We start from the raw sequence: 8,859 nt of genomic DNA on the forward strand, positions 1-8,859 counted from the left end.
AACCAGTGCATGCAGCAGGAATTCTTAACGGTACTACATTATAAAAATGCTTCATGATCACAAATGGAGACTTCTTCTGATTGAAGAAGAGCCAAAAGACAATTGACTCTGCAAGTGTACAGAGTGGATCTTCCTGTCTCGCCTCACTGCTATTATTTATCCCCATGGTTTTCATGTGATTTCCAAACAGTTTTGATTTCTTTTGTTTCATTCAACCAAGGTTCTTTTTCTCTCATTCTTTTTTTTAAAAAAAACAAGTTTTATTGATTTTACAAACAAACAAACAAAACACCATTAAACATTAAAAACATAAAACCTCTTTCCATTGTAAATCTTTACAAGGCAGGTAACACATTGTTTTATATCACATATTTATAATTTATCCCATTTCCATATAAACACGTAAATTCCCTTTACCAAATTCCACATTGTTTCTCTTTAATCATTATTCAATCATATTTCCTTTCTAATTTATCTGCTATTCAATCATCACATTTATATTTTCCTCTGGCTTGTTTGTAATTGTTCTCATCTAGTCTTCCTCTGAGATTTTATTATTTAATTCTTAATTGAACACACACACATAAGACATAAACATAAAAACATAAAACTTCCTTTTAGAAAGTAACTTGGCCCCAGATTACCTCTTTTTGTATGGACTTCAATTGAATTCATGCTCTTCTTATATACCATTACCTATCTTGTTTACCATTCTATATCTATTATATAACTCCTCTCCACTTTTCCCTCGTCTTAATTCTGTTTTATATATTTAATCTTGCTTTAAAGAAAAATATTTTTATATCTTTTGTCCATTTCTCCATTTACATCTGTCTCATTTCCAATATAAAAAAGAATAGATTCCCCTGGAATCACTAATCAGAGTATGATGCCTTTCTATCATTCCCCTAAATTAAAATTTAAAATAACACCTAAATCCCAATCGGATTCTGCTTAGTACATTCTACTATTTCAAAAACCAATACTACAATAATAAATCCATAACAGTCAACACATTAATCCATTAAACTCTATATTTAAACTAATATTTTAAACATTCCCTTTAGTATTTTATTAAAACTTAAAATCATTCATTATTAAACATTTTAAAGTTATACCTTAATATTTTAGTCTTTTATTAGATCTTAAAAAGTTCTGATTATCTACTTAAAATACAAATACCACTATTATAATACTCATGCGTACTTTGCAGAATCCCCCTTTTTTTAAAGAAAAAACCCCATACATTACCCATTATCCCTAAAAAAATTTTCTTTTCTCCATCTTGTTTTATACCTTTGTAACTTTTTTCCCCCTTTTCCCTTTCCTTCTTAGCCCACCTAAACTTTTACCCCCCTCCTCTCCAAACCTCTGCCTTCTTGGTTTCCCTCTCTGTTGCATTCCTCTTTCCTTTTGCTTTCTAGCATTCTGTTGTTTTTGCATCTTCTTTTTCTCTTTCATAAATATTTTTTTATTTCTTAAGTCCTTCCTTTTCGCTCCTCTCTTTCTCCTTTCTTTCTTAGTCACACCATTTAGTTCATTAAAAATGGCTTCTTCTTCCTTGGCTTCTTCCAGCTGTTGTTTAATTTGCTGACACATGACAAGCGCCATATCTAGGAAACAAAGGGCTTCTCCTATAACATCTTTGCCTTCTTTCCTTATTTTTAAATATTGTTTTTTTAGTTCATCAAGAGATAGAGCCATTTTAAACTGTTTCTTCTTCTTTTTCTGTATCCTCTTCTTATTAAGCCAATCAGTTATTTCCAAACTTAAAACAGTTCCCAAAAGTCCCAAAATCCCGAAGTCATCAAACAATCCAGGCAGAGTACAAACTTCTTCTTTTTATAATTTCTCTTCCAGGGGTGAAGTCAAATTAGGGAAAGTAAAAACGTCCAGTCTGTGCTTTAAATCTTTTTTACAATTAATTTCTATTCTCTTTATCTTCAAGGCATCTCCTCCAGCAAAGTCTTAGAATATTTTTTTTTTCCAAGCCTCTCCCTTCCCACTTATAACAAAGGGGTTTAGGTTTTACCTTCTATTAAAAAGCAGGTTTTCCTTGTCCATTTGTTAATTCCATAAGGGAGGGAGAGTAACCTTCCCTTTTCATCACTTTTCTTCGCCGCTGAAAACATCAATCGGGAACATTGTAGGGACCAGAAAAAAGCCAATACTTTTCCAGGTGTTGAATATGTCCTTAAGGTCCCAGTTTGACCAATAGAAAACTTTCGTTTTAAAACTCCTTCCTCCTGCACATTCTTTATCCAGTTGCCGGCTTCTTCATGGCGCCCATTAAGACCGCCGCTCCACCGTCTTGAGAGAAGGGGGTTATTGCCGGCTGGGGAGGGGGTTTGCGATACCCCTCGACCCCTGTCCAGATCCCCCCTATCTTCAGCTGCCCCAACAGGGCAGCCTTAGCCTCAAAATCCGTCAGGATCGGAGGCACCAAGGCGGCTAGCACAGCAGGGATCGCGGAGAGACGCGAATCCCTGCTGTCACCGAGGCCAGGCAAACAGGAAGTCCCTTTTCTCTCTCATTCTTTCAGTAAAACATGAATTTTGTAATTGTCTACTATGGGACAATGCTTGGATTCATTCCTGTAAGATTTGAATATATATTTTCAGTCTTCTTGTATGATTTGAAAATGCAGTGCAACCCTTAAAATCAATTTAAACAGTTAATACAGAAACGTGTTCCATCTAATCCAGGAAAAAAGGTGCCCTCATTGCTGGCTTTACTACACATGGAAAAGAGCCTTGGTCACCTTCTTTTGTAACTCAGTCTGCCTTCACCAAAAACGAATATGTGGTCATCTAAAGGTTGTCAATTAACTCTGTCCTAAAAATTTTTTTTTTAAAAAGAATATCTGCACATTTTTTGTCAAAACTGAATACTCCTGATAGGTGAGGACAATGGAAGTATACTGTACAGTATAAGGAAAGGGTCCATAACATTCATCCAGGAGAAGATTCAAGAGTATCAAAATGAAGGGATGTGTGTCATTTTGATGCCATTGGGCAAAGGACGAGAATACTGGGCTTTTGTTAATTTGTAGCAGATTGCATTGTGGCACAATTATATCATTGTGACATTTGTGTTAATATATGATACATATGGCATCATTTCCCTGGCAATACAAATGCAGATATCAACTATTCTGTATGTAGTCACATGTAGGCTAATCTAACAATCTGGTTTGTTTTATTTTAGCTTTTAGAAAGCTGAAATAACTTTTCTGACAGGGCTTTTAGAAACTAAGAATTATGCTTTTCTTCCGTGATCAGCAGTGTTTTTTTAATTTGAGATTGTTTTTATTTGTATGATTTGACATGTAATTTGCCTAAAGATGGATAATCTTAATGTTGCTAAAACACTGGAAATAATATAAATATATAGCTGTAAGATGTTATTTGGTATTTATTTTGAAAGGAGAATAAAGCTGCAAAGTAGACAGAATTCAGTCAAGTACCGGTAATGTGATTTATTTTGTTCTTAAAAATATGATTGAAGCTCATTATAGTGAAATCTAGGTAGTTTCTTTTCTTGATGTCAGTGCCAGTGCTTTGGACAAGAAGAATCCCAAAATGTCAGAGGGACTTGTACCCTCTGAATGAGCCAGAACACAGAGGAAAATATCATGTCAAATATTTTAGGGGACTTGGCAAGCAAAGTCCCCTAAAAATACAACTGTGAAAAATATCTCTACAGAATTATACAGTTAGAACCAAAACATTCTACATTACTTTATGCCAGAACTTGTTTTTGTCTGAATTCCTTAAAAGATCTTATGTTGCTTATCTATAGTACCAGGTAAGGTTGTATCTGAGCATTATTGTGACCTTCTTAAGGGAAGTGTAGAAGTTTTATGTTTATAGAATATCCCAGGATTTATTTTATGTTTGGGTAGTTGAGAATAGGTGAGGTCAGTTTTACTCATCCTGATGACATCTAGATGATTAGACTACAGTTTCCATGAATTCCAGCCAAAGCATTGTGATGTGTTCCTTTAATTCTTTCACAGTTTTTCCATGTTTATTGAGAAGGTCATCTCCAATTTATAGCAGAGCAAGCCTTACTTAAACAATACAATTTGATTGTGTAAATCTGGGGTCCCCAAGGATGAAATTATATTCCTTTGGTGAGTTAGGAGCCAGACACATTTTTCCTATGTTTGAGACTATCATTGGTTTGTTTGCTCATTTTTTCCCTTGGCAGCTGTTCTGCTGCACAAGGCTGAAATCCATCTGCATTAAGCAGCAAATTGGGTGTTTAATCCTCACTTGCTGTCATCATAAGCAGCTAGGATTGGAAGGCCATATCTGAAACAGTCATGTCTGCAATCTGTCAGAGGATACCTAATTTCTAAATCCTTCACAGCCCCTTTTCCATTGGTCTTGCTTTTGCAGCTTGCCAGCTGAGTGGCTGCTGTTGGAAATCTTAAGAGCAGAGTCAGGTGCAGGGTTTCCTTGGCATTTCTGCATGAACAGTTTGATACCTAGTGATAATCTAGGCTTCCTCTTAGAAGCAAACCAACTATTGAATCCTGCCATCCAGTCAGTTACACTGTTTTTATTTCAAAGAATTCTGATTTTTAATCTCGAGTCCCTTTCTAGCTGTTATTATTTTTTACATTCTGCAAGGATGATACCTCATCGCTATGTAGCATGAAGAACTGCTGCAGTGTCTTGCTTGGCTGCCTTGAAATTACTTTTTGCCAATTGATTCTACAGTCTGATGGAAAATAAATCTGCCCAGTAGAACATTAAAATGGCAGAACTTTAGAGAAAGGTTATATCCCATCTCCTTAGATCATTTCCCTTATGCATTATATACCAACAATTGAATCCAGCAAGGACTTCAAAGGAGCCAAACTTCTTTTCTGAGATGGGAAGGAGTTTAAATTCAACCGGCCTACTATCAGCTCAACTAACATTTTATTTTAGATTACTTTGTGCAATTGTGCAATTCTTATTATTTATAAAGGACAACAACATTAGTCAAAGAATATGCTTGGAATCAAATGGAAATAGAACATGCTGTTTAATTATTGTTTAAGAAAACAATCATCCACTAAATTGCATTTTATTTTCTGTTCCAGAAATGGATTACATATTTTTTTTCTTTCCTACTTCTACAACAGCTGTGCGTTACTCAGTAAAAATTGGAGAATTACCAATGGGACTTCATTGGAAATATTTCCTTAGAGGCAGCAGCTGAGATTGAAAAAATGGACTATAGAAATACAGACATAAATAAAATCATATATCTGAATTCCTAAATTTAGATTTCCCCTCACTGTTGCACCTAGGAGGAAATGGAGGAAAAATTAAAAAAGGAACCTTTTCTTATCTCTTTGATTTATTGACGATCTAGACATATAAGTGTCTAGATAAATTCCCATAGTCAATCAAACTGAAGGAAATACTTGATGAAATAATAAGGTTTTAACAATTTTCTTAAAATACAAGGAGAGAAGGTGCCATTTTGGCATTCAGGGAAAGCATTTCCCATACAAAGTTAACATTACTCGTCCAGACTGACCAAATTGACATGGCTTATTGAGAGTTGTTCCCTCTGAGAGGCAAAATTAATTTTGGGAAAACAATATATGGCATACCTCTTTTGATAAAGGAGCAAAAGCAACATAATAGGAATTATATCATTACTGTAACCTAGTCCATAATTATGTATTATGCACAGTATATTAACTGGTTAATTAATAGAATAGAATAATAATAGAATTGGAAGAGACCATTTCAGAAACGTGGCTGTCCAGTCTCTTCTTAAAAGCCTCTAATGATGAAGCACCCACAACTTCTGAAGGCAAGCAGGTCCACTATTGTTCTCACTGTTAGGGCATTTCTCCTTAGTTTTAGATTGCTTCTCTCCTTGTTTAGTTTCCATCCATTATTTCTTGTCTTGTCTACTGGTGCAACCTGAAGAATAGGTTGACCCCACTCTTCTTTGTGGCAGCCCCTCACATATTGGAACACTACAATCGTGTCACCCCTAGTCCTTCTTTTCTCTAGCCATACCCAGTTCTTGAAGGTCTTCATATGTTTTAGTCTCTAGGCTAAATCATCTTGATTGCTCCTCTCTGCACTCTTTCCAAAGTTACCCTGGTTGCTGCAGCCATTTCAAACCAGTGCCCTTCAAATTGTTGTTTGTATCCATAATTCCCAGTCAAGAGAGGATCAGAAGATTTCTGCTTTTTTAGGGGTAATTATGGGATTTGAGGCCAAGGTTGAGGTTTACGGATAAAAATGTCTGCCTCAATTACAGCACTGACCACTTGTTGTCATACTAAAATCTGATACTAGTCTGACTAGATGAAAAAAGAATATAAATCATCCTAAATACTAATTTTAAATGTTTTGTTTATTCTTAGTTGGTTTTATTTTATCCATGTTCTTTTCAAGTTGGAAAATTATTACCACCAAGTTATTTTAGCATTTCTTATGAATAGAGTCAATATGAATGAGGGAAGGATGGTTTATTAGGACTCCTTTTTGCTCAACTTAGCACTTCAACGTAGGCCAGCTGGGCTAGGAGCCTTTCCTGGATTGGTGAGTCACATTCTGGATCTTAAACCCTCTTATTAGCATTTCTTCTTGAAGGATGAAAAGGACAGCAATTCTTTCTCCAAGAACCTTGGGCTTTCCTTGCAGCATCTGTCTACTTGTTACCCCATAGAATAATTGTTGGCTTCCAGAGAAAGTGGTTTTATAACTGAAGGATAAAGCAATATACAGGATTACTTTTCTGTTAGATTATGTTAGATTTTGTTAGTGGTTGGGCACCAAGTTTGAAAGAAAGTATACCAATAGCAATAGTACTTAGACTTATATACCACTTCACAGTGCTTTACAGCCCTCTCTAAGTGGTTTATAGAGTCAGCATATTGCCCCCCAAAATCTGGGTCCTTATTTTACCCACCTTGGAAGGATGGAAGGCTGAGTCAACCTTGAGCCTGGTGAGATTTGAATTGCCACATTGAAGGCAGCCGGCGGTCAGCAGAAGTAGCTTGTAGTACTACATTCAAACTACTGCGCCATCAAGTATAGTCCATTTCCTCTTAGTTCGTTTATATAATGAAGTTCAGATAGTCGACTAAAAACCAAAACAGAAGCAGAAATCTGGAAGACAATTATCAGTCCATTTAGACCAAGGGTCTTCAAACTTGGCAAATTTAAGATTTGTGGATTTCAACTCCCAGAATTTCTGAGCTAACATGACTGGATGAGGTATTCTGGAAGCTGAAGTCCACAAGTCTTAAAGCTGTCAAATTTGAAGACTCCTGATTTAGACATAGAATTCTGGGAGTTGAGGTCTACACATATTCAAGTTGTCATGGTTGAAAACATTGTCCTAGATAGAAATTTTACTGCAAGTATCCCAAGAACTGCTGCAACTCAACAAGGGTTTAATGTACCTTTAGAGAACATCTTTCATGTTTCTGTTAGTTACAACTGAACCTTCAGTTGATTTCCACTTTCTGCCACAAGGGTGACTTCAGCTTTTAAACACCATTACTTAAGTCTGCTTAATTTTCCTGCAGGAAAAAAATTCTACCTCTCCCCTCTTCCACAGAACTGTAGAAAATGATCAAATAATTGTTAGCTTCTTCCAGGGATGGGATTCAAATTTTTTAACAACCGGTTCTGTGGGCGTGGCTTAGGTGGTGGGCATGGCTTGGTGGTCATGTGACTGGGTGGACATGGCTTGGTGGTCATGTTATTGGCTGGGTGTGGCCAACTCAATATTGCTCACATCGAGGCATGCATCTCCTCGCCTGGCCTCATGACTGGGGATGCTGCAACAGTCGTAAGTGTGAAAAACAGTCATAAGTCACTTTTTTGAGTGCCATTGTAACTTTGAATGGTCATTCCACACAAGCAAAGTACCAGCAAAGGAGGGAAAAAAAACTCCAGAGAAGTTCCTGAGACAGGAAGTCTAGTCCTGCCAAGAATGTAACAAGGGTTAACAGAGAGGCAGTTTCTATAAGCAACAACACCAGAATGTTTCCTTCCTGCCTTCCTTACAGGATTAGGCCAGTAGTTTCTTCTAACAACTGGTTCTCTGAACTGCTTAGAATGTTAACAACTGGTTCTAGCGAACAGGTGCGAACTGGTAGAATCCCATCTTTGGCCTTTTCTTATTTCGAATTGGATCTAATCAGCTATAAAAGGCAAAACTACTATGAATTTTCAAATGAAATGGGGGTGATAGGAGATAGTAAGAAAGTTTAAGGAATTCCCTTATCTCCCTGGCTGGTAGGAATTTAGGAACATGCTGACAAATGATTATACATTATAGGCAAATGACTGCAATGCACGCAGATAAGCATTTCCCTTAACCTGATTACTTATTTGTCTTGAGCAACAAATGAAATATATACATATATTTGAGATTTCAGTTGTTATCCTAAAATAGAATTTATACAGCACCTTAACAGTAAAGCTGCAGGCTTTGATATATTTAATGACTGACTACTAAAGTTTAAGAAGTGTATTTAAAATTTTCTACCTTCAGGAAATGTCTGTCTGGACTAATGAGTTATTTGATTATAGAATAATCACTGCCTAGCCATATTGGTATTCCTGCATATACCTTCTTGGAAATTTTCTCAGGGTTCCCAGATGGAAAGAAAAAGCTACAATTTTCTACATTTCTATTCCGAATTTTGCAGTCCAGATGTGATAGTCCTAATTTTGTTATTGATCACACAAAGCACTGCAACAATTTTTTTTTACTCAGTACAAACTATTCATCTGTCCGCTATTAAAAAAATAAATTTACCTTGTACTAATATATGACTATGTTTTGTGGGTAGAAAGGTAGAATTGAGGGATCACTGGTGTT

This window comes from Pseudonaja textilis, chromosome 3 (assembly GCF_049901715.1).
Source record: "Pseudonaja textilis isolate UNSWEBS1 chromosome 3, rPseTex1.2, whole genome shotgun sequence".
Classification (NCBI taxonomy): domain Eukaryota; kingdom Metazoa; phylum Chordata; class Lepidosauria; order Squamata; family Elapidae; genus Pseudonaja; species Pseudonaja textilis.